General features: G+C 39.3%; 1 long non-coding RNA gene across 1 annotated transcript in view; it reads right to left on the bottom strand.

The window, feature by feature from the left end:
- Positions 1-12457, bottom strand: part of LOC140631627 (uncharacterized) — a 122452-nt gene extending 109995 nt beyond the window's left edge. Inside the window, exon 1 of the long non-coding RNA XR_012029155.1 lies at positions 12345-12457. This is a non-coding gene — a long non-coding RNA (uncharacterized lncRNA). The remainder of the gene's footprint in view (positions 1-12344) is intronic.
- Between the last annotated feature and the right edge of the window lie 12920 nt (positions 12458-25377).

Genomic DNA, 25377 nt, shown 5'->3' on the forward strand with positions numbered 1-25377 from the left:
GATGTCTCTTCCATTTCCTTTTCTTTTTCTCTACCACAAAGTTTAGGATCCACTGATGACTTTCCCAGGTGTTGCTTACCTGTCAGATTGCCTGTTAGAACATGGGGAGCATCAAAATTATGATTCTAATTTAATTCATCAGTGGGGAGGAGGAAGCCTGGAGTCAGCATTTTGTAAGCTCCCCAGGTGACTTTGATGTACAGGCAGAGTCTAGAACCCCTGGTTTCTTTGGATTAAACTTGTAGAGTTAAAGCCTGCTAAGTATGATGGATCAAATGAACGATAAAAACTGATGAAAATAAGGTATCCATCCATTCCTGGCATGTTTTCCCAGCCCTCATGTGTCACCCTATACCTCCTCCATGAATTTAACTAGTTTATCTACCCCTACAACTAGAACCATTTCTAGCTCCCAAGCTACAAACTATATTTCCATATAGCTACTGGCCATCCACAAGTCTATTCCATAGATCTCTCAACTCCCCATATCCCAGACTTGCCAGCTGGTCCTCTCTCCCTGGCCTCTTGTCATGTCACATCAATGATTACAACACCACCCATGCTACTCCCAAGTTCAACATCTCTAATTCATCTCTGACTCATTCATTTATCCCTAATATCAAATTCTATGGACCCATGGGTTATAAATGTATCAGCTTTCAAAAGTCAGCCCAAAGAAAGAAATATAGCAAGAGTCTGGGTGTGATACAGGAAAACAGAAAGCACATTCAACATCAAAATGCATTCAAAGCTCAATCTGTAAAACACACAGGTCAATGCCCCAGTTTACAATCCTTGTATGGAGTCTCCCTCCTCTGTATCTCTCTCCTGACTCTGTCTTCTCTCCTTTTGCCACTGACATAGTCAGACTCTCATTTCTTACCTGAGCTACTAGGGACAATAATCTGACTGTCATGTATCTTCTGCAGTAGTGCCTGAGTCCTCACTAGACACAGAACTACTCACCTGACCTTGAAGCCTGCCTACCCGGGTTTGACTCCCACCTCCACCAGTACAGTGTGATCTTGGACAAGTGACCTAAACTCTCTGGGTTTCAGTTTCCTCATCTATAAAATGGGAATAATAATTATGATACTTGCTTCATGAAGGTGTTGTAAAAATTACATTAATCAATATTTATAAACTTCTTAGACCAATTCCTGACACAAAACAAATACTTGCTATTATTATGTGTATACATGCTATTCTACTAGTAAATGAAGTTCAGCTCCTTTAAGAAGCATTTCTGGCTCCCCACACTCTGGACCTTCTACCTTCTAGCCTGATCCCTCACTACGTCACTCCCACACACCAGCATTTGCCACACTAGATTATTCATTCGTAATTTCCTGCCTCCTGGCCTTTGCTTACCCTTTTGTTGCCTGGGATGCCCTTATCCTCACTGCTGGCTATGGAAATTCTGTGAATTCTTCAAGTCCAGCTCATAGGCAAACTTATCCTTGACCCTTTACTGATGGCCCATCTTGGAATTAGTCTCTCCCTCCTAGGCTATGTATTTGCCCTTCATTTTTTGTATTTAACAATTGTGCCTTATGTGATAGGAGGCATTTGTGGCCTCCTTCTTTCTCCTACCTCCCCTACAAGCTCCTATTGTCCATGAAACTCTAAGTTCCTGAAGGCCGGATTCTTGTCTTGTTCATGTTTTAAACACATTCAATATTTTACATTTCTGTTTTATGACCTTGTACCTAGCAAAGTGCCTCGTGTAAAGGAAGTTTTGCTAAAGTTTTGTTAAAGAGAATTGTTAAATGTGTATAGACATTCCCATGTCTATTCCAAGCTGAAACAGACACTCAGTAATTATCTGGTGACTATAAATAGGGTGTGAAATTGGACACTCAGGACAAAATAAACTCTCTGAGATCCAGTGGTCTGACCTGGGTGTCTACACTGATGAGACTAATGCTACAAATTCAAGGTATCCATTGCTCTTTGTCTGTTCAGACCTTTTTGGTTATAAGTAATATGAAACTGAATTCAAACCAGCTTAAACAATAAAGGGAACTTGGTGCCACCTGATAATGACGTAGATAAGTTCAGCAAGACTTGCTCCAGTAGCTCAACAGTGTCACCAAAGACCCAATTTCATTTGGTCTCCAATCTGTCTTCCACATGCTGTGTTGAACCCAAAGGCTGGTTTCACTTACGGTCACAAAGTGACTGTAAGCTACTAGCAGCTACTGGGGAATAAATGCTTCCTCATTTACGTGCACTGGCAGGTCCACCATGTTGCACAACTCCAGAGTACACCATTCATAGAACTGAATTAATCATAATGCCAAAGATACCTACAAGGTTCTGAGCACCCAATTCTGATGGAGGTGGGGGGCAGGTTTCTACACCATCATGCAATTCTCAGACACCTGGGTGCCCTATAATTCAACTAAATTCTGACACTATCTATCTGGAGATAGCATCAGATTCCACCGGTTAAGAGTCCAATCCCACAAGCCTGCTCCCCCCACCTCAGATGCCAGTTGCAAGTCTAGGTTATCATCTGTTCTCCCAACCAGCCAGCTACAGATCAGAGGTTCTAAAGGCTACATCCTTCCTTGTTTTTTGAGGGGTTTTTTGTTTTCTGCTAGAGTGGCTTACAGAACTCAGAGAAACATTTAACCTACTAGATTACCAGTCTATTAGAATATGTGTGTGTGTGTGTGTGTGTGTGTGTGTACATATATATATATCATATACGTACCATATATTACAATATGTATACACACACACACACACACACACACACACAATCCAGAAACAGTCAAATGAAAGAGATGCATAGGGCAACATAGGGGGAAAGGGCAGCAAGCTTCCATGCCCTCTCTGAGAATGAGTGCCACTCTCCTGCCTCTCCATGTGTCCACCAACCCAAAAGTTCTCCAAATCCTGTCCTGGGTTTTTATGGAGGCTTCATTAAGAGGATAGGGCAGGGGGAGGGGGTACTGAAAGTGCCAACCCTGTAATCACATGGCAACCAGCCCCAAACCTCAGGTGCTTTCCAAAAGTCACTCATTTGTATAATAAAAGATACCTTTCTTGCACTCACCTCTTAGGAAATTCCAAGGGATTTAGAAGCTCTGTGTCAGAAATGGGCATGAAGACCAAATATATAATTCTTATTACGAATCACAATACCACAGTGCCCTGGATTTGTGCAATGCAATGGCCCTGTCCACCAGAAAGAGGAACTTTCTCCAGATGGCTTCCATAGAAAAGAGAGGAAACTTCTTTACAAGTAGCCTTCAGGAAACATCTTGTTACATTTGTGGATCTCATTTTGTCTGCTAGTCAAAGCCACAGAATGGGACCATTTGTATTGATCATATTAGACTTTATGTTTGGGAGACCCAGGGCTACTGTCAACAGAAAGAAAACCAACGATTCAGCTAATAGAGATCAGAGAAGATAGTGTTTGCTCCATCTAATTATATAATATACATACTATGTACATACACACACACAAATATACACACATATACATGCATGTGAAGAGTTAATATATGCTTATGTATATAATAAGACTGTAATTTTCATTTGCTCAACAAACTATGTGCCGAATACAAAGAACATTATTCAGTCTCTACCTTCAAGAGATGCATAGTGCTTTCACTTTTCTTCCTCTCCTTTATTACCAAGTCAAAGTAGCTGAATCCTTCCCTTATCTTTGATATAACCTCCTTGGAATCTATGTTTCTAGTATGTACCTTTGTTTTGTCTTTAAGGTAACTCAGAGGATCACATTTAAGCCATTAACATGTGGTTAGAAACTGAGGAACTATAAAGAAGTTATGACTGTGTCCTGGTGGGCATCTCTCCAAGGGTGACTAAGGCCATGCCAGCCATAGAGAAGGGACTGCTCAGCTCAGACTGACCAGGGACCACCATGGACCCTATGCACAGCCTTGGGAGACAGGCAGATTTCCATCACTAAATACTCCCAGAGCTATTCCAGTCATTCAACCCACATTTGCAACTTATCTAGGAAGATATATTTGGCTTTTTTTTTTTTTTTTTTTTTAGTGAATGATGTATTTACACTAGATCCCAGACATTTGAGACAGAATTCAAACAATGATTTCTGATCTCGAACAAAGTCCAGATTTCCAGTTTTACTGGAGTTAAATCATTCAGATGAAACTGAGGAGACAGAAAGTCGGGGCTTAGCTGTTTATTAGTTATTTTATTCTGAATAAGTCACTTCACCTCTTTAGGTTTCAATTTCATTAATCAACAACTGGATGCAGAAGACATCTTTTGGGTGCCTGTTATGAGTCAGGTTATGGCCAGGTTATGTGCTGGATGCTCAGGATATAACCATAAAGGCAATCCCTTCATCTGCAAAGTGAAAAGGAGGCCTAGCTTATGTCAACTTCTGTCCTGCTATAAAGATTGTGTGCTCTGGAGATGGAGACAGCAGGTATGTGTCCCCAAGCTCTGCAGTAGTGACTCATCAGTAATGGGTTGTGATGAACGTGGAGCCCATCCCTAGATCTCCCCTCTACCTCTTGGTGCTGGAATAGCATGATCAGGGTGTAAACTGCATCCTGCCAAGGCCTGCAGAACTCTGACTTTTGGTGATTCATCATTTAGTTTATAGATTAGTAGGTTATAAATATCCTATCCAAAATAAGTCATATATTCTCCTTTCCTTAAAGTATATTCCCAGAAGAACAGGTGTGCTTTATCTCCTTTCATATAAACATCAGAGCCTGACCCCGTAAGTTCATTAAAAAAAAGAATCCATTGGTGGGTGGTAAAATTCCTTTTGGACTCTCTGGCTGTTCACAGAGTTGTTTTCAAAGTGATCGGTGATCATGTGGACAGCAAGGAGAAATTAATCACATTGGAGGTTTGTCTGCTGCTATAAACCAACTGAAGATAATGGTGCCTGTGGCTGTGAGGCACAGGGGAAGGAGAAATGGAATTAGAGCCATAGAAGCTGGGTTTGTTTAAGTCTCAGTCAACCTACCAGAGAAATGTTGGGTATGACATTAGCTTCTCTGAATCTCAATTTTCTTATCTTCAAAATGGGTTTGCCTACTTCTCAGAGTTGTTATAAAGCTCACAAGAGATAATGTGTTTGAAAAGTACTCTACAGATGTGAATTATCATTGTGTGTCAGGATTTAAAACATTTCTCTTAGAATAAAGATGATAAAGATCCTCCAGGGATCCCTGGGTGGCGCAGCGGTTTGGCACCTGCCTTTGGCCCAGGGCGCGATCCGGGAGACCCTGGATCGAGTCCCACGTCGGGCTCCCGGTGCATGGAGCCTGCTTCTCCCTCTGCCTGTGTCTCTGCCTCTCTCTCTCTCTCTCTCTCTCTCTCTCTGTGTGACTATCATAAATAAATAAAAATTAAAAAAAAAAAAAAAAAAGATCCTCCAGAGGGCAACTACTCATTAGCTGGAATCGTACTTTTTAATCTGGATAGAACCAAGATAACCATCCAGCTCATCCATGCTACTTCACAGAAACTAAAGGCCAGAAAGGCTGAGTAACTCCCCCAAGACAGTAGTATTAGACACCATTAAAAAAAAAAACAACAAAACAAAACCCTATAGGGACACCTGGGTGGTTTAGTGGTTGAGCATCTGCCTTCGGCTCAGATCATGATCCTGGAATCCTGGGATCAAGTCCTGCATCAGGTTCCCCACAGAGAGCCTGCTTCTCCCTCTGCTTATATCTCTGCCTCTCTTTCTGCATCTCTCATGAATAGATAAATAAAATCTTTTTAAAAAATCTACAAATGGTTTTTAGAATTGGGGTTACATCATTTTACATAATAAGAATTCCAGAGAACAGACTATTTCAGAAAGTCAACATTATTAAGACACAGATCTTCATCTCATGTTGGCACAGGACAATAACCAAAGAGAGGAAGAGGTGTGTGTATGTGTGCACATGTGTATGCATGTGCACACATGTTGGGAAAGGCAGAGGGAGAAAACTCCCCTTACACAGCTTTCTTTCACTATAGGGACATAAATACTTTCTAGAAGCCCCCAGCAGACTTTCCCTCAAGTCTCATTAACCAGAACTGAGTTACATGCCTATCCTTAAGCCAATTACTAACAAAAAGAATAAAGAATATCATTGTATGGTTAGGTGATTCATGATTTTTGTCCTGAAACCATCTTCTCCTAGTATGTTGTTGACCCATGTCTAATAATTCTGAGTTTCTATTATTAAAAAGAAACAGTGGGCAGTAGTTATTGGGCAGGCAACCAACAGGTTCTGCATCCTGTCAAAATAGTCCTGTTCTTTTCAGAATTTGATATTACTGGTGGTATACTGGATAACTAGTGGCTCTTGTCATATAAAGAAATGACTCCATATCCATGGTCTCAGTCCTTCTACATACAGATGAATTTCTTCAAGGTTTGTGATCTTTTATAATATGTGAGTATTTCAGTCTATTCTTCATTCTGCAAATATAGCAACGCTTGATTAAACTCCAATAAATTAACTCCTAAATAAGAACATTACCTAAGTTATCTATTCATTGATTCCAAACATTGAGTTCCTACTATGTACTAGCAACTATTCTTGGTGTGATTTATACGTGGTATTGAGATCAATGTTCAACTACTTGGAAGAGCAAAGTAACTAAATGCCTAATCTATTAAAGAGATATTTTGAAAACAATATTTATAGAAATTTGAGGTTATTAAGACCTATCATAAAGAAACAAAATCATAAAGGAAAATTTCAAGTTGCCAAAAAGTTTTAAAATTTCAACACACTCAAAATCAACATGTTAAAAGATAAAAAAAACTAGGAAAAATATTTGTAATATCTTTAAGAGAATGTTGTTCTTTAATACATAGAAAGCTTTTATAAATCAATAAGAAAAACAGGACAACCTTAAAAAATGGCCATAGAACATGAGGATATGTTATAAAAATAAGAAATGGAAACTGTCAATAAATAGATCTAATATGTTCAACCTTGCTAGTAGAGTGCATAAAGTTGTATGTTTAAGCAATATACCGCAATTTTAATTTATTAAATTGTCAAGTAATATTAACAAGTGTTAGTATGAGTGGGTGGGAAATAAGCATCCTCATATATTGCTGGTTAGAGTATGAACTGGCTGAGATTTTGGGAATGCAATTTCCTTATATGCAACAAAGCCTTAATAAGGGGCACATCTTTTGATCCAGAGATTCTCCTTCTAATCATTTATCCCCCTCAAAATCATCAAGGGCACGTGCAAAGATGTTTTGAATCAATCTGTTATCGTTGCTTATAACAGCACTTGAAACTCAGTAGATTCCAAGTACAGACACCAAAGTTAACTATAAATTGAGCTGGACTTAGTTCTGGAGCCTATTACAATTTTATGAATTGTGGACTTTAAAAATAAAAGAGTATTTAAATTTTCACGCTCTGTTTAGTTTTTAGAATAAAAGTCTCCTTGATAATCTCCATGATCCTTTTGTAAGAAGGAATAACCAAAACATATAAAGAAAAAATTACCTTCACCTTCAAATTTTTAAAAAATGCTTTAAAAATAATGTTTTAAATGGGATCATCTAGTGAAAATTAACCTTAAAAGGTGATATTAAAAATTTTTTAAGATGAACTTACAGGTGCTACAAATTTAAAAAGAAAAATAAAAAAGCCTTTTAAACTAAAGCCATGAAAGAGTTTAAATGTGGGAGAAAGCAAACCTTGGGCCAGAGAGCTGTATGCAGCAGGCCTTTCTGTGATGTCTTAGATTTTTGAATTGTTTTACAGTTACTACTATTTAACCCTTAGTTACTTAATATTTAGTGTTTAAATTCTGAAATTTTGGATTTTCATATTTAGAATTATGGTGTGTACGTTACTTAAGAATCAACTGGTTATGAAGGTAATTTTTGAAAGAATTTAAATTTTTGTTGAGAGTTTTAAGACTTCCTCAGGGTATGTGGTAAGTGCTCCAAGGTAAGTAAACATAATAGCAGCTAACATTTTTTATTATTATTATTGGAGTTTGACTTGCCAACATATAACACCCAGAGCTCATCCCATCAAGTGCCCTCCTCAGTGCCCATCACCCAGTCACCCCATCCCCCCAACCACCTCCCCTTCCACTACCCCTTGTTTGTTTCCCAGAGTTAGGAGTCTCATATTTCGTCATCCTCTCTAATTTTTCCTAATCATCTTCCTTCCTTTCCCTTATAATCCCTTTCACTATTTCTTATATTCCCCATATGAGTGAAACCATATGATTGTCCTCCAATTGACTTACTTCACTCAGCATAATACCCTCCAGTTCCATCCACGTCGAAGCAATTGGTGGGTATTCGTCCTTTCTGATGGCTGTGTACACATCCAGTGTAGCATCTTGTGGCAGGCCAGAAAGAGCTGGCATGATCTATTCAGGGTACTATAACAGAAGAACATGCAGCCAAGAATACTTTATCCAGCAAGGCTGTCATTCAGAATAGGAGAGAGAAAGAGTTTCCAAGATAGGCAGAAACTGAAAGAATATGTGAACACCAAATCAGCTCTGCAAGAAATAGTAGCTAACATTTAGTGAGTACATACTGCATGCCTGGCATTGCTTTAAGTTCTTTGGATATATTAACTCACTAAATGTTCACCCCTGTAGGGTGGCACCATTATTCTCCCCATTCTACAGATGAGGAAACAGAGACACAGAACAGCCTCCTCAGGGACACACTACCAGCTCAAGGCAAAGCAGGAATTTAACCCCAAACGTTCTTACTCCAGAGGCCCAGCTCCAATCATGAGGCACAGCTGCCTCAACGACCTAAGTAACATTCGGTATTTGGCTACAGAAAATAAAGATGATGCCACGTGGCACAAGGAGGAGATGTCCGTTGTGTTTCCCACCTGACTCTCCAGACAAATCATCCAGGCAAAGTTGTGAAAAATAGAGTCCAGAATCCGAATCTCCTGAGGTGGGAGCCAGAGAACGGCCTTTTTACCAGGTCATGGAATAATTGCTAATGCTTTCAGTGTTACTACGTGCCAAGCACTGAGCTTACTGCTTTCCACACCTGACCTCGTTGCATCCTCACACAAACTCCATGTGCTTGATATTCTTTATACTCTTCCCGTTTTAGGCTTGAGGAAATAGAGGCTTTAGAGAGATTAGGTAATATGTCCAAGGTCACACAGCTCATGGGCAGTCAGATCAGAACTCCAAGAGCCTCCAAACCTTGACCTCTTACCTCTGCGCATGCCGTGCAAGGGCAGGGCTCAGGGAGAAAGTGCCACATGTGGCTGCACCAAAGCATTCCCAGGCAACCAGTGAGGCAGGCTCTAGGGAATGTAGTGCCCACCTCACAACAAGTAGAGGCCTGCCTAGGCTGAGGGACCAGTGGGTGGGTTCTGGACGAGAGGACAGTGGGCACAAAACAAGTGAGGGCCCCGTGAGCCACATAACAGACATCAGCCCACAGAGGTAGGCTGCAAACACCACTGAGAGTTGAAGTGCAGAGTAGGGTATATGTGGCCTGGACCAAACCCCTAGCAGGGTAGAACCTGAAAATCTGGTACCTTCTCAGCCTCTCAGGACCTGGTAAGAATAAGCTGCCCTGCTCATCCCGAAACCCATGAAATTCAAAATAAAAACAAAACTGAATAACAAATTAAAGGAAACTCAACAAAGCTCTAATTTTCTTTTCTCATCATGATGACTTTGACGCTATTTGAAATATCAAATACCAATTTATTTTAACTGCCCTAACCATTAACTTTGTCTGCTCTGGGACACCAGCTTTTAATCATGGCTAAGGTTCCATTCAGCTACATCTTTGCCATCAGTTAAAGTTTCCTTTATGGTAAATTATGGTCACTGTGTTCATGTGGGAAGGGGAAATTTCCTGCTTCAACTTGAAACTGAGGTGTCAATATGATAAATATCAGGATAATAAGGCGGATATGAGACAGAGTCTTCCACCATCTCTCTCTCTCTCTCTCTCTCAACGTAACAGCTCAGAGAACCTGGAATATAAAGCAGGAATCAGAGAATGGAGAGAAGAGAAGATTTGCAGAAATCTTAGAAGAAAACTGTGCTCTGAACTCTCCCTCTACCTTTTCATGAGGTTTGAGGAGTACACCATGAGAGGTCTTTCCTGGATCCCCTTCACTGAGCCCAATGGATCCCAAGATTGTGAGGGTTTGCACTGCCAGGAACTGTGGGAGGCTATGCAGTCACCTGGGAAGCAGGTAGCCTCAGATGAAGGAAGCTGGGGATGGCCAGCTGCCCTGGAATGACAGAGGCAGCACAAGGCAGAGTCAGAGACGGGGCAATGTCCCTCTAGGGAGCCTTAGCCACCTGCCAGGTCCCAACAATCTGACTAGGAACTGCTCTGCCCCTTATTTTCTCCCCTCATGCCACTCTATCCTGCCACTCTGGCAAGGGAAAGAAAAAGTAATCAGTGAGTAGGGAAGGAAGATTGCTGAGGCAAGGATAACTGCAGGACCACTGAAAGGTGTTGAAGGTGGAGGGGAGATTTGCTGCTGGGTCAAGTGCAGAATATTTATTATTACAGTGGAGGCTTTCTGTCTTCTGATTCAAGACTACGTGACTCGAGGGAACTCAAGGTTGTCACTTTCCTATGGATGAGCATAAAAGTCACAGCCTGCCTGATTTTTCACCTGAGTAGGGAACATGATCAACACCACCTTCAAATAGAGTTTAAAGGTACCAAGGGAAGCAAAAATAAAGTTATCTTGAATCATCAAAAGATGTACTTGTTTACTATACTGCTCTCACTAACATTTATCAGGCACCTACTTTTTGCCAGGCACTATATGCCAGGGAAACGGCTCACTATCTTACTTAAAGCACAAAACAGCCCTTTTACGAAGTGTAAACCTCCTCATTTTTACAGATAACTGGGGCTCAGAGAGGGTAAGTGATTGACCAAGCTGAAATTTGAGCCCAGTTGTGTGGTATCTACTACAAATGCTACAGTGCCCTGGGATGGGAGTGCCTGCAGCATCCTGTAAAAAGAGCTCCTCCTTGGAGGCTTGGGGTGGTGGGGATATTGATAACTTGTTCTGTACTAGAATCGCAGAGACGAGGATTGTCACCCACGCATAGAGACAGCAATGGATACACTCCTGGGAGGTCATCTGATTTGAACTGCATTTCAGGCAGCAGCAGGGATGAACATACTCCATGGAACCACTCCATACCTCACCCTGGCAACCTGGCATGGAGGCACATTACCACCTCCGATGGTGGGTAAGGCATGTTAATAGATACCAACCTTGGTGCCACTGGCACCATTCTGGAATAGACAAGCCACAAACACCCAAGATGGCAAAATATGTACCAAGTAGAGCGTCTCAATCAGCAGGCAGGCAAAGCAAAAAAGGTAGAGTTTAGAATTTTACAAAAAGATGCTGTTTGAAACTACTATGAAATGTATGCTGTGATAGGAGTAGGGTCTTTCAGTAATTAGGGTCAGTGTTTGAACAGAAAAACCTCATTTTCATCAATCTTTAACCTAATGTGTCAGGAAACTGGATAGGTGACTTTTTTTTTTTTAAACTTTTCATAAAGTCCCAATAAATTAGGTTCAAACTAACTTGTAAATTTCCAGGCAATCCACATGTCACTCCCCACCCCCAAACCCCTACCCTCTCCACCTCCCACCTCCGGAAACCACATAAACATATCAACAGAAGCAGGTTCCTCTCAAGGACAGGCTGCTGCATTCTTCAGATTACTAAATCCTCATGAAAAGCCACCATTGTCCTGGCAAGGCATTCAAGCCACCCAGATCGACTGAGTCTCCTACCAAATCGCCCATTTCAGGCCAGAGGGGGTTCCCAGCCAGCCTCAGAGAGGTAATTGCACCAGTGCATGGGGGCAGGGGTGGGGTGGGGGGAAGGTCACTAATTTATCTTAGTGGGGTGCTAACTTTGAAGCACACTGAAGGCTACTTAAATGTTAACATTCGAAGGGGAAAGCACAAACACCCAGCTTTCAAGCCATCAAATTTTTCTTTTAAGAGATAACCACTTCTGACTCAGAAGACAAATATTAAAAATAAAAATACCCAATCCAAACAAAAACCAGACCAGGTCTCCACCATCCATACGATCTTGGTGGTCTCCAGGTGAAAGAAACGTAGTGTGTGTGTGTGTAAGCACAGCCCAACACAGGTTTCTTTTTTTTTTTTTTTTAAGTTTCTTTCCCCTTACCTTTCAAGGGTTAGCTCAGTTACACAAATTCATCTGACCAAAGTAAATCCCATTTTATAAGTGATGAAACATGGCTTATGAAAGATAAATAGAAAAAGATATTTCATTAGAATGAAGGGGAAAAAAAAAACCCTCAAACAACAATCCTCTCACCTAACCCTGGATTCAGTAAGAGGAAAATTGTCTTAAAGAATTCAAATAATGAAGCTTAAGTCATGACACTGCTGCATGTTTTAGAAGCTGCTTGTTCCTCCTTTCAGGTTCTTCTCTCTGCAAATAAATAAATAAATAAATAAATAAATAAATAAATAAATGCAGGAGAAGTTTACAAAGATGAACAAAATTAATGTTCTTTATTTGCATTCAAAGCTAAAATTTAGTTGTGAAAGCCAGAGCATAAGCTGAAAACAGGAGCTTCCGAGGCTCAGATTTTGACTTTTTCCTTTTCTCCGGGTCTGTTCATTAGAAGCCTCTTCTCTCTCTCTCTCGCATTAATTTGACTCTTCTTCCAGTCCATGACTCACCCACGGGAATGAGAGCTGCACCCAGCCAGCTCCTCCAGCAAAAATGCCTCTTCCGAAAAAAAAAAAATCAGCTGCACCTTTCTGGCTCTCGCAGGAAAAACTTGGAGGAAAGAGAGTAGGACCAAACTGTCATTCTAACTTCTCTCCCACAATAAAATCTTCCTGAAAGAGATTTGGAATGAGGAAGGGCAGAGATGTTGAAAAAGAAAATGAGACAAGCTTTCTATTATAAGTGGGTTCATTAGCCTAATTAAGCATCTTCAGCTTCCTGCCTCTCTCCTAGCAATCACTGAAAATCTAAAACGGTGAAGGGAGGATCTGATACTATCTCAAAAGGGATTTGGAGGGTTAAAGGGTCCCTTATTTTGTGTATGTAGACATAGCACACACATGGATGGCTGTAGTCCAACTGCAGTGAGTGCAGGACTTCAGCACTGAAGAACCAAAGCAAAACATAAAGTCTGAATTATTCTTTTTTTTCTCTCTTAATTCCCATCCTGTCTGGACAAAACTCTGCCTTTATTCCATGTCTTTGCATCAAGACCATCTGAGGAGGAAAAAAACCCCACCAAGCAAACAAACAAAAACCAAGCAACCCTGGATTTAATATAATCTTCAGATGTTGAACTCATAAGAAATGGTATCCACAATGGCTTAAACTCTGTGCTTGCCTTTTTCTCCCCATCTCCAACGAAGCCTCTCTTTCTTGCTTTCCTTGTCCTTCTTTGCTATTGTAGCCAGAGGAGTGAACTCTGTATTGGATATTTGAGGCCAGGTGTGAGGTACTTAGATTAACCTTGGCAGAGATACCAAAGATTAATTTCAGAAAAAATATAAGTTGGCAGAAGACATCGCATAGATGTTTCCCCAGGAACAGGATTAACAAAGAAAAATAAAAGAAAAAGACATTACATCCGGCATATTTCAAAGTCATGAGAAAACACATGGATTGTATAAAATAAGAGTAAGATCCAAGTTGGCTCAATTCATGAAGAATTAAGGAAGCAGCAATAAAAGTATGAGACAACATGGATACAGCGACAACCTTCCCTTATTCCGCACTCATCTTGCCCCCAAAACACATGCATACACACAAACTCCATAAATGCCTTCCACAAACTTTCTTTGAATGTTTTTATTGGGATTTTCTCTTCACTCATCACTGACAGCCTCACAGTTCTTTTGAGATTCAGAATCCAGTGTGTATATTCACCTACATGGCCCAATCCCATACTAGTCCTTTACATCACCCCAAACAACTTCACCACCAAGAACTGTCCTCACAGACCACCATCTGTCTGTCTTCTAACTCTCTTATTCCTTTATTCCTACCAAGTCTAACCTTCCACACCAAGGCTTCCCTACTGTTCTTTTCCTTTGGCCTCTCTGCTTTCATTTCTGTCCCTATTCAGCTTGGATTTCAAAGCACTTATTTCAACAATGCCCTGTCTAGGCTATCTGATTCAGATTCCTGACTCTGAGAATTTCCCAGGCTCTCCTCTCCCTCCACTCCCCTCCAAGAGCAACTGACACTCACTGGAAAGATCAATGCAATATAAATACCTACTCTTGAACTCCTGTGGCTACTCTCTCTTGCTGAAGACCCTCTTCCTGAAGCATTTTCTAGGGGCATTCAAAACCCGTCACCGGGGACACCTGAGTGGCTCAGTGGCTGAGTGTTTGCCTTTGGCTCAGGTCGTGATCCTGGGGTCCTGGCATCGAGTCCCACATCGGGCTCCCCACGGGGAGCCTGCTTCTGCCTCTGCCTATGTCCCTGCCTCTCTCTGTGTCTCTCATGAATACATAAAATCTTTAAAAATACTCATCATCATATTCCTTCCACGTATCACAGTTCTCTTGCAACTATTCTTGGCTTCTAAACCCACCTCTTTCTCTGCCTATCATCAAGCTAAGTGCCATATCTTGCTGATTTCATCTCCATGATAATTTTTAAATAACTCTCTTCCTTTCAGTTTCAGTTGGTATTACCAATGCCCCAGTTAATTCCCCACATCCCAGCAGTTTCAAAAGACTCCAGCCTGCCAATTCAATCCTGCTTCCTCTTTCTCATCATTCAATCCTGCAATCATTTCAATCCTTTGAAGAAGCCTTCAGTGGTCCCTTGTTGACTACGAACCCAATATACACCCTGCAGCCTGGCACAAATCCATCTATATACAACAAAGCCCTAACCTGCCTTTCTAGTCTCATCCCCTGCTACTCAGCCATTCTTTAGCCAAAATGGAAATAAACATAATTTTCACATTTCTATACTTTATCAAGTCCCATCCACCCTCATCTCTCAGACTTCTGCCATTTTTCTAGGCTCTTCTCAAATGCCTTCTCTTCCATGGAGCCTCACTGGCGAGTGATCTTTCTTTCCTTCAGGCTCCACTGTAGATTTTTGCATCACCAAGGGTGAATTTATCTCACTCTAGCCTTGGAATTTACTTCTGTACTTGTCTATATTGGAAGCCTCCTTGGGAGTGCTTTGCATTTCTACAGGGTTTGTAAAGTGCCTTCCATAATATAGGAATGGCATAAATATGTGTGCAAAGGGGTAAAAAAAAAAAGAGTAAAACAGCCAGCTGGATCTTGCATTTCAATTTTCCACTCTGCTCTTAATTGGAGAGGATGGGGGAGGGATGCAGGAGGGGTCCAGTAGATCCTTTCACCTCTCTGGGTCTTGTTCTCTTTCTTGAAAAAGGAGAGCTCTTGAAGGTCTCTCAACAGTCTAGCTCAAATGCAATATAATTCTTCTAGCTATATAAATTTGGAAAAATACTGACAAGCTTGATTTGCCACTTACATAGGAAAAATCTCCCCAAACAGGTAGTTCCAGGAACTTCCAATCACACCATTGTCACCACTAGGGCTGACTACATATAATTGTACTTAATGGGGAAAGGTCTGGGGAGTGAGGTTGTGATCCCATGCTGTCTGACATCGCCTAACCTACCCACCCCCAAAATTTTTATGTGCAAATATTTAAATTGCATCTTGTTTCCCCAAGACTTAAAGTGAATTCCACAGAGTCCACCTTTCAAAGTCTTATTGGGTCTGGTGAGAAATGATGACGGGATCAGGGTCTGCCATTATTTATTCTTTAATTTAATTTCCTGAGTCAGTCTCACCTCTCCCTATTCAGACACTCTGAGGGTAAACAGTGACCTCTATTCTCAAAGTGGTGTTTATTTATTTTTAATTTATGTATGTATTATTTAGGTAGCTCCTACTGCAAAAAGACCATACTAATATTCTGCCATTTTGCTTAACTAAAGGAAACATGTTTTTGTTCTATCCTTGTTGTAAACCACACATCATATGACAGAGTAAAGGACATATTTGGCTCTTGCAGAGGACACTGAACATAATGAACATGCTAAGTTTGTAGGATGAATAATATATAATATTGTCATTATATATATTACTTGCATATTAATATGTCATATTAACACTATAACATTCATCTAAAAAAGCAGGAAGGAACTGGAAGAAGGAAAACTCTAGGAAAGTTGCTTGAGCCCCATAGGCCTTGGAAATAAAACTTCCAGCCAGGATAGTACTGTTGCGAACTGATACTTACAAAATACTTTATTCTCTAACACAGTCTAATTTAATCTGGGTGACAGCCTGATGAAACCAGCAGAACGGGTGTTGTTATACCCACTGAGCAGAAGATGGGACTGACTCCCAACCTACTGTGACAAATGGTACGCTAGGGGAGAGTCAGAACCACTGGCCAGGAGTCGTAGGTCCTGGTCCTGTCATCTTGCCACCATATTTGTGCTGCCTGTGAAAGGCACCCGGAAAACATTAATTCCAAAGCTGCCTTTTTTTGAAATGAGAAAAAGAAGGCACAGACTATACCAAGGCCCCCCACCTAGCTGGGCAGAGAATGAGTGAGGCCCAAGCCTTGTGACTCTGCAGTCGAAAGACTCTCCCTGCTTACCAAAAAGGAATAAATTACATAAAAACTAAATTGTCCTGAGGAGGTATTTATTATGCAAGACCAAAGGCATTATACATTTGCAAGAGTCCATGTAAATATTTAAGCCGTGAAAAAATCATCATCATGGCTGAACAGACAATACTACTTGAACAATTAAGAAAATAATATTAGCCTAGGAGTATGGTGCTTATTGTTGCATTCCAATCAAATTTACAATACAGGTAACTTGACAAATTTAGTGATTTTTATATGTTATATATAATATATATAATGATATGTATTATCAAATTTTGTGGCATATAATTATATAACATATAATACAATTATATATAATCAACTAGTGTAGTGTTTCTATGTAAATTTGGTGATATATAATTTATATCATGATATGTATTATATATACATACATCCTGCCGGCAGACAAAAATTAGGCAAAAATAGAAATTAGGTCAGTTGAATGACTTCACATAGCATTACACAATCCAATTTTTAGATTTTCTCCTCTGTCAGTCTTCCAGCATCTGTTTTCTTTTTTCTTTTTTTTGAACCAGAATTTTTTTTTTTAAGGATTTTATTTATTTATTCATGAGAGACACAGAGAGGCACAGACACAGGCAGAGGGAGAAGCAGGTTCCATGCAGGAGCCCGATGCAGGACTCGATCCCAGGACCCGCAATCATGCCCTGAGCCAAAGGCAGATGCTCAACCACTGAGCCACCCAGGCGTCCCCAGCATCTGTTTTCAACACCGGCAACACCAGTTTCGCCTGGTATTCTGCAGTCTCTTCATCTTGATCCCTCACACCCTGATTTCCTCTCATGTGGTGCTACACCCTCCTCATTAGACTGCCCCCTCCTCTCCACCCCGACACACACACACACACACACACACACACACCATATATATAACCCCACACTTCAGTACCCTTCCTCTTCCCTTTTCCTCTGGCTACAAGTCCCTTCCCACCTTTATTTGCCTGCCTCACTTACACTTATCCTGTGAAACTTAAGCATTCTGAGAACTTTACCTAAACTCAGAATAAAGCCTTTCCTGTGTGAGTCAGCAAGTATTCTGGGCATACCTCTATCTTACCCCTCACCGTGTTTCAGTCACATTGCCTGTTCACATCCTCTGTCCAATTAACCAGAATGCAGTTGGTTAAGAATCTTCCCTAGTCTTCAGTGACAAAGAGTTGGTGATTAATGCAGAAACATTCAAATACAGATATCATTAGTGGCGGCAACTCACATAAGCAGCACCTCTTGTAGAAGACTACTTAGCTTAGCTGGTTGATGTATTTAAAAACTCTATGCAGTACCCTTTGTTACTACATCTTTGTCATTTTGCCCTCTTTGTAAAATTCACCCCGTCTTTATTTTTTATTTTCCCTTACATATTCATTATATGTTATGCCACCCCTCTTCACTTCCAGTAGGACACTCACAGTTTCATAATCTGATCATTTGTGACAACAGTGAGATTTTTTTTTTTCTTTAAAACTTGCAATCAGGGCAGCTCAGGTGGCTCAGCAGTTTAGTCAGCTCAGGGTGTGATCCTGGAGACCCAGGATCGAGTCCCACGTCGGGCTCCCTGCATGAAGTCTGCTTCTCCCTCTGCCTATGTCTCTGCCTCTGTGTGTGTGCCTTCCATGAATAAATAAATAAAATCTTTTAAAATAAATAAATAAAAAATAAATAAAACTTGCAATCATTTAAGATATCTTAATTATTAGTGATGTTAATAAATTCCATTTTTACTTAGGAAATCAAAAGTATTTGATTTGTCAGGCTCAATAGTTTCCTTCAAAACATTTAATAAACTGTGATGCACTTAATAAAAGTTACATAAGTAGATTCAGATTGTGCCTATTTGAGAGCTAATGCTTCCAACAAGTATTTTTTTAAAGAATAAATGAATTGGAAATTGTTAAATATTTGATAAATTTCACAGATTAGTAATTGTCTTTCCTGCTCCCTCTGTTCTGAATAATTTTCCCAATCATATTAAACACTGTGGGCATTTTTCAAATATTATTTTTACACATTTTTTTCTCCTTTCTCTTCTACTGTTCTGACCCTGCCGCTGCCCTCCCTGCCAAGCCTGCTAAGCCATGTACAGGTACCACTGTTCCCAGTGCCTAAAGGTATGTCACCACCATTGCAAACACTCCTGTCTGCTGAGCTTGGCTGCCTCTGCCACCTCCCTATGCACTGCCCTGTGAACCTTCTAGATCTGGATCCCACCATATGGCACTGCCACCACTTCCACTTCTACAAATTCCAGGATGTCGATGTTTTGAAGGTGGCAGTTTCTACTGTGGTGAGGTGGCTTTGCCACCTCAGTGTGTCCCAGGATGCTCATGTGCAGTCTCCTCTGTCCCCAGAACTTAGATATGAATTCATGGAGAGACCAGCTAAGAGCTGCCAGGCTTCTTACTAAGACACACTTGTCCTGTCTCATTCTCCCCTTAGGATAAATGCTTCCTAAGAAAGTGTCTCTATCCTCTATGCACATAGACTTTCGCAAATGTGCCCTTAGAGGCACTGTTTGAGGCATCTGAATGAGGAATACAGCTTAGGTTCAGTCTAGGACAAAAGATGCTACACACATTTTTGCCCAAAACTTTGTCCAGGTGCAGAATGAATGTGAACATTCAGTTGGACTTTGCACACATGGTCTTAAATTTATCACATCACAAGCAGATTCTCAGAATACATTCTTTGGCTTTTATTAATATCCTTTCCAAAAAAAATAGTTTTCTATGAAGTATGATTTAAAAAAAAAAAAAACCTATAAAATTAGAATATTTTAAAAACAGTTGAGCATGTGGTCCTGGAGGAAAAGCAAGAGAAGCTGGCATGGAAAATCTGAACATTCACAGGATTTGATCCAGATGATCTCAATCATTAAGGGAATTACTTAATGGCCATTCTCATGTACTTGTTTTGTCACTCTCTACCCAGCTTTGATGTGGATACACCAGCTTTGCTGTCTTTGATTATAAACGGAGGACTACTGGAAAATTGGGAGTTTGGAAAAGAGAAACAATGGTGATTGAATGAATGTCAACAAAGACTATATAAGGAAACATTTAAGGAGATAAATGTCTATATTTACGTGAAATATATTTAGCGTAAACTCACATCTGAAATGTATACATGTGCATGTATATAAAATAGCTACTGATAAACAAATATTTTACTTTTACATATGACATCTATTATGTGTTGTTCTGTGAAAGACTAGACGCCAAAGGCTAGGAGGGACTGGAACAAACCATTTAATCCATTTGCCTCCATTTAGGCAGGTCCTCTGCACCGTGCATGAAATCTGAGATGACGCACTTTAGCAGTTCTCCAGCTTGGCAAATTGCTGGCATAACCACACAAACTATCAACTTCCTCTATGCTTATCCTTATCCATTAGCATCTCCTTGGTGTTCTGCAGGCAGGCATAATTGCAGCTAGATATATTTCATGCTTTTCAATCAATAACATTTATTACTATCCTACATGTAAACTATCAGGCTTGGTGCTGCAGGGAATTGGAAGAAACCTGTAATACCTTAATTTGTATTTCATTTACCTGTCTATGTACTCACACACGCATATATGTGTGTGTATATAAAGCACTTTCACACATGCTGTTTCATTTAATACTCACATAATCTCTTTCAAGGAGGACAAAAGTAAAGCTCAAAGAAGGTAAGTGACTCACCCAGCCACACACAGTAGCAAAACTGAGCCTGAACTGAGGTTTTGTGATACCTGAGTCCAAGTTTTCTATATCATGACTTTCCCTAAATGTTACAACTTCTCATAACCTTGATCCCCACCTGACAAGGAAATGACAATCTTGGGACAAGCTAAGATACATTCACAATGACTGAAGAATCATGTGATTAATGATAAAGAATGATAGAAGTTGAGAATAGGGAGGGATCAAATCATTTCCAAATCAATTGATTTATTTGGAAGAATTCATAGAGGAGGTAATATTTGATTTGCATTTTTAGAAAACTGGCAAAATGTTCAGAGTTGGAGAAGGGAGAAAGGTCACGTCATGAGGAGTTTCTGAAATTGGAAAGAATAAGGACACGCTTATCAATTGGCCTTGATTGGAATTTAAGACTTACGCAAGGGTACAATGGAAAATAAGCTTCACATAGAAACTGGAGCGGGATTATACAGGTCCTTGAATATTGGGGAAAGTGTTAGGTGCTCATATGGAAGGTTTTAGAGCAAGACATCTCTGGAGCTGTATAAAACATTTATTAGAGGAAGAGGAAATTAGAGGAGGGAGACTAAAGGTCTATAACAAAGTTCAAGTGAAAAAAGTACAAACTTACTCCAGGGGAATGGCAGTGGAAATAAAGGGGAGGAAGAGTCCAATTGAAAGGATTCATTAATGACTGAACGGAGGGGCCCAAGAAAGGAAACAAAGATGCCAGGCTTTTGTGCCTCAAAGAGTAAGAGCAAACAAGATAGGAGGAAGCACTGGTTTGGAACAAAACACAAGAGCTTGCTTTGGGGTATTTTAAGGACTGTAGTAAGACATCCAGCAGAGAGTAGAAATGAAACCTGGTCACAGAAGACAGGTCAGGACATGAAATATAGATGTGAGTGACTTCTGCCTAGACATTACTAATGAGGCATGGGAATGAATTAGGAGGTTACAAAAGAGCATATTAAGAGATTACATGGGAGGAGAATGTAAATGAAGGGACTGGAAAAAGAAGAAGAATACAAAATGACCTTTGAAAATGTTTTAATTTAATTGGTATGGGCAAAGAAGCCAGAAAGAAGACTGAGGGGTGCAAGGAAGGGAAGTGGGGAGAAGGAAAATAACTTTTAAACGAAGTGAAGTGAGGAAGTGAAGTGAGGAAAGACAAGGCAAGACCTCTAAGGTTGCAGAAGCAGAATGAAGTCACAGGGTAAGAATCTACCCACCCACCCCACCCCCGCCCCAGTATGTTTTTAAATCAACAAAATGATACATTAAAAAACAGGCCTCCAAAATGTTGTAGCAACAACCAAACCAGAGAAGTGGATAGCCTTAGGCCATAAACTTCAAAAAGTACTGGCCAATGAATGAGACCTGGAAATTCGATGGTGAAGTGACACAGTTCATCATGGCAAGGCTCCTAACCCTATTTCTATCCCTTGGAGAAGTGGATAGCCTTAGGCCATAAACTTCAAAAAGTACTGGCCAATGAATGAGACCTGGAAATTCTGTGGTGAAGTGACACAGTTCATCATGGCAAGGCTCCTAACCCTATTTCTATCCCTTGGAGCCATATAGGCATGCCAACTAAACCCATGAACATCTCATTAATATCCCCAAATTGGAAGACAAGCTTACTGAGAAGCTAATTCTCTAAACAGGAAGTCACAGAAAATGTTGGGACATATTGGAAATGAATAATGAGGTATGTATGGCATTGAAGGCTCCAAGACTAAAATGAAATTGGAGCACAGGTTCCATGTTTGAGGGTACATTCCTATATGACTAGAACACACCTTCAACTCAGTAAAGAAAACCCCGTACATTTAGTAAACATTTAACAACTTTAGAAATGACTTCTGAACACTGATACTCTAACAAAGTCTGTATAGCACCTCAACTAGGCTCTGTCTTCTCCTGCTATGCCTATAGAAAAAGTGGAAATAACATAAAAGACTCAGCCCTAAAACTATAGTTTGTTAGGAAAACAGATGAGTGTCAAAAGGAAAGGAAAACAAGAATATACCTACACAACATTAGGGCAAATAACAAGTCTGGACCAAGCAAACAGTTAAGCAAGATGAAAATTAGCAACTTGGCATCCATCCACATATACATAAACACACAATCACATATTTAAAATGCAAATGATAAAGAAACCAATTTGGATGCAAAACAAATCACAAGAAAATTGTTCACAAGTGTTCTGAGGTACAGAAAACCTATCAGAAGATAAATTCAATAAAACGAGGGCTCCTACTCAAGATGAGTAAACAACAAAATGAAATAAAAGGCTAAGTTACAGAAGAAAACAAATCAAGGGAGAAAACAGGATCATCTATGATTAAATTTGAGAATACAAGAAACACGCTAAATACACCCAAAAACAAACTTTCCAGTATATAGGAAAGTGAATGCAAATTCAAAAAATAAAATTAAAAAGTAGAGGCAAATGCAATAAAGAAGTTAACTGACATAGAGAATAAAATTGTTACAACATAAGAATAGTGTTTCTGAAAGAACATTAAATATGGATGCAAAAAGTATTAGATGATATAATACTAGCAAATTTTGATGGAATGAAAAAATTTAGCCTGCAGATCACATCATCCTGTTTTGAAAAAAAATTAATGGAAACCACTTATACTGCTAAGATCATTAATTTCTAGATAATTCTCAGATACCTAGACAGCAAAAACAAAACAAAACAAAACAACAAAAAACTAATCATCATGAGAAGACCATCACAAATTGACCTCAATCTTCTCCACAGCAACACTGGATGTCAGAAGATAATGTAAAAATGTCCACAAAGCTCGGAGAGATAGTGTCTCAAAATATCAGAACTAGGCAAGATATTGGGTAATAATAAACATTTTCAAATGTGAAAGAATTATTACAATAGGGTTTTATCAGTTTTTTCTTATTTCGATTTTTTCAATGCTAAGAGTATATGATTGAGATTTAATTTATATAGAGCAAAATTCATATATTTTAATGTTTAGCTCAGTGAACCTCAATCTGTATAACCAACAGCTTATCAAAATTTAGGATATTTCAGTCACCTCAGAAAGTTTCCTGGTATTTCTTTCTGGTAAGTATCCCTATGCTTTTTCTGACTTCTATCACTATAGATTAATTTTGCCTGTTTTTAAAATTCATCTAAAGGAAATAATACAGAATTACTATTTTATCTAACTCTAGCTCCAAATAGTGTTTTTGTATTTCATTTATCAACATAAATGGTGGTGTATGTCAGTAGTTCTTTTTTATTTCTGAGGGCAAACTCCAGCTTTTCAGTTTTGTTTTGTTTTGTTTTTTAAGATTTTATTTTATTTATTCATGAGAGGCACAGAGAGAGAGGCAGAGGGAGAAGCAGGCTACCTGCAGGAAGCCTGATGTGGGACTCAATCACAGGACCCTGGGATCACACCCTGAGCTGAAGGCAGATGCTCAATGACTGAGCCACCCAGGTGCCCCTCCAGCTTTTCAGTTCTCATGGACACTGGGTTGTTTCCAATTTGGGACTCTTATAAATAAAATTGATATGAACATTCTTGAAAAAGCCTGTAGGAATAGATGCATACATTCTTTTCCTTCGGTAATATTTTTAGGAATGAAAATATTGGGTCATAGGATGGATGTGTGTCTAACTTTGAGAGTGAGAAACAAGTTTTCCAGAGTGGTTGTTTTATTTTACGCTCTCACAAGAAATACATGAAAACTTCAATTGCTCCACAACCACAATAGCAATCTTCTTACTATTAATTATTTTGGCATCTCATCATGGTCTTAATTTGTATTTCTCTGATGACTAGTGATGCTCAACATCTTTCACATGCCACTAGTCATTCATAAATCTTGTCAGGTGCCTGTTCAAGTCATCTGCCATGATTTATTTAGACTGTTGCCCTTTTAAAATTTAGGAGTTATTTTACATCTGGGGTATCAGTTCTTGATCAGATATATATTTATGAGTACTTTTTCCCAGACTATGGCTTGGCTTTTTACTTTCCTAACAAATGTCTTTTGATGAACAGAAGCTTTTAATGTTGATAAAGTATAATTTATCATCTTTTTATAATTAGTGCTTTTATGTATTGAGAAATCTTTCTCTACCTCAAGATTATAAAAATATTCTATCTTTCCTTTAGGAAGCTTTATAATTTAAGCTTTCACTGAATTAGTTTTCATGCATTGTGTAAGAAGTTCTTTTTTTCCATATAAATGTCCAATTGTTCCAGCATCATTTATTAAAAAGACCTTTTTTACTTCACTGGATTGACTTGGCATCATTTAAAATCTAATGGACTGTATATATGTAGTCCTACTCCAGACTCTCTTTTCTGTTTCATTAATTTATTAATTTATCTGTCTACCCTTATGCCAACTATACTGTCTTGATTACTGAAGCTTTCATAAATCTTAACATCTGTTAGCATGACTCCTTCAATTTTGTTCTTTTTTTTTTCAAGGTACAATGGCTAGTATGAGTCCTTGCATTTCTATATAAATTTTAGAATTGGCTTGTTAATTACTTCAAAACACCTGCTGGGATTTTGATTGGAACTGAAATCAGTCAATATGTCAATTTGAGAAGAAATAACATCTTCCCAATACTGAGTTTTCCAATCTGTAAGCATCATATCTTTTCACTTTTTTCAGTCTTTTAAAATTTTTATCAGTAGTGTTTTGTGGTTTTCAATATGCAGACAGGTCTTGCACATATTTCACTAAATAAGTAAATAGTATTTCATTTTCCAATTGTTTGTTGCTAATAAATAGATGCAAACTGCTTTGTTATACTATGTATCCCTTGAACCTGATAAACTTGCAGTAACTTTTTTTTTTAGATTCCACAGGATTTTCTGTGTAGCAGTTTGATAGCTTTGAATAGTTTTACTTCTTCCTCCCTATGTCTATACTGTTTACTTCTTACTCTTGCCTTATTGTACTGGCTATGATCTCCAGCACAATGTTGAATTAA

Source organism: Canis lupus, chromosome 4, assembly GCF_048164855.1.
Source record: "Canis lupus baileyi chromosome 4, mCanLup2.hap1, whole genome shotgun sequence".
Classification (NCBI taxonomy): domain Eukaryota; kingdom Metazoa; phylum Chordata; class Mammalia; order Carnivora; family Canidae; genus Canis; species Canis lupus.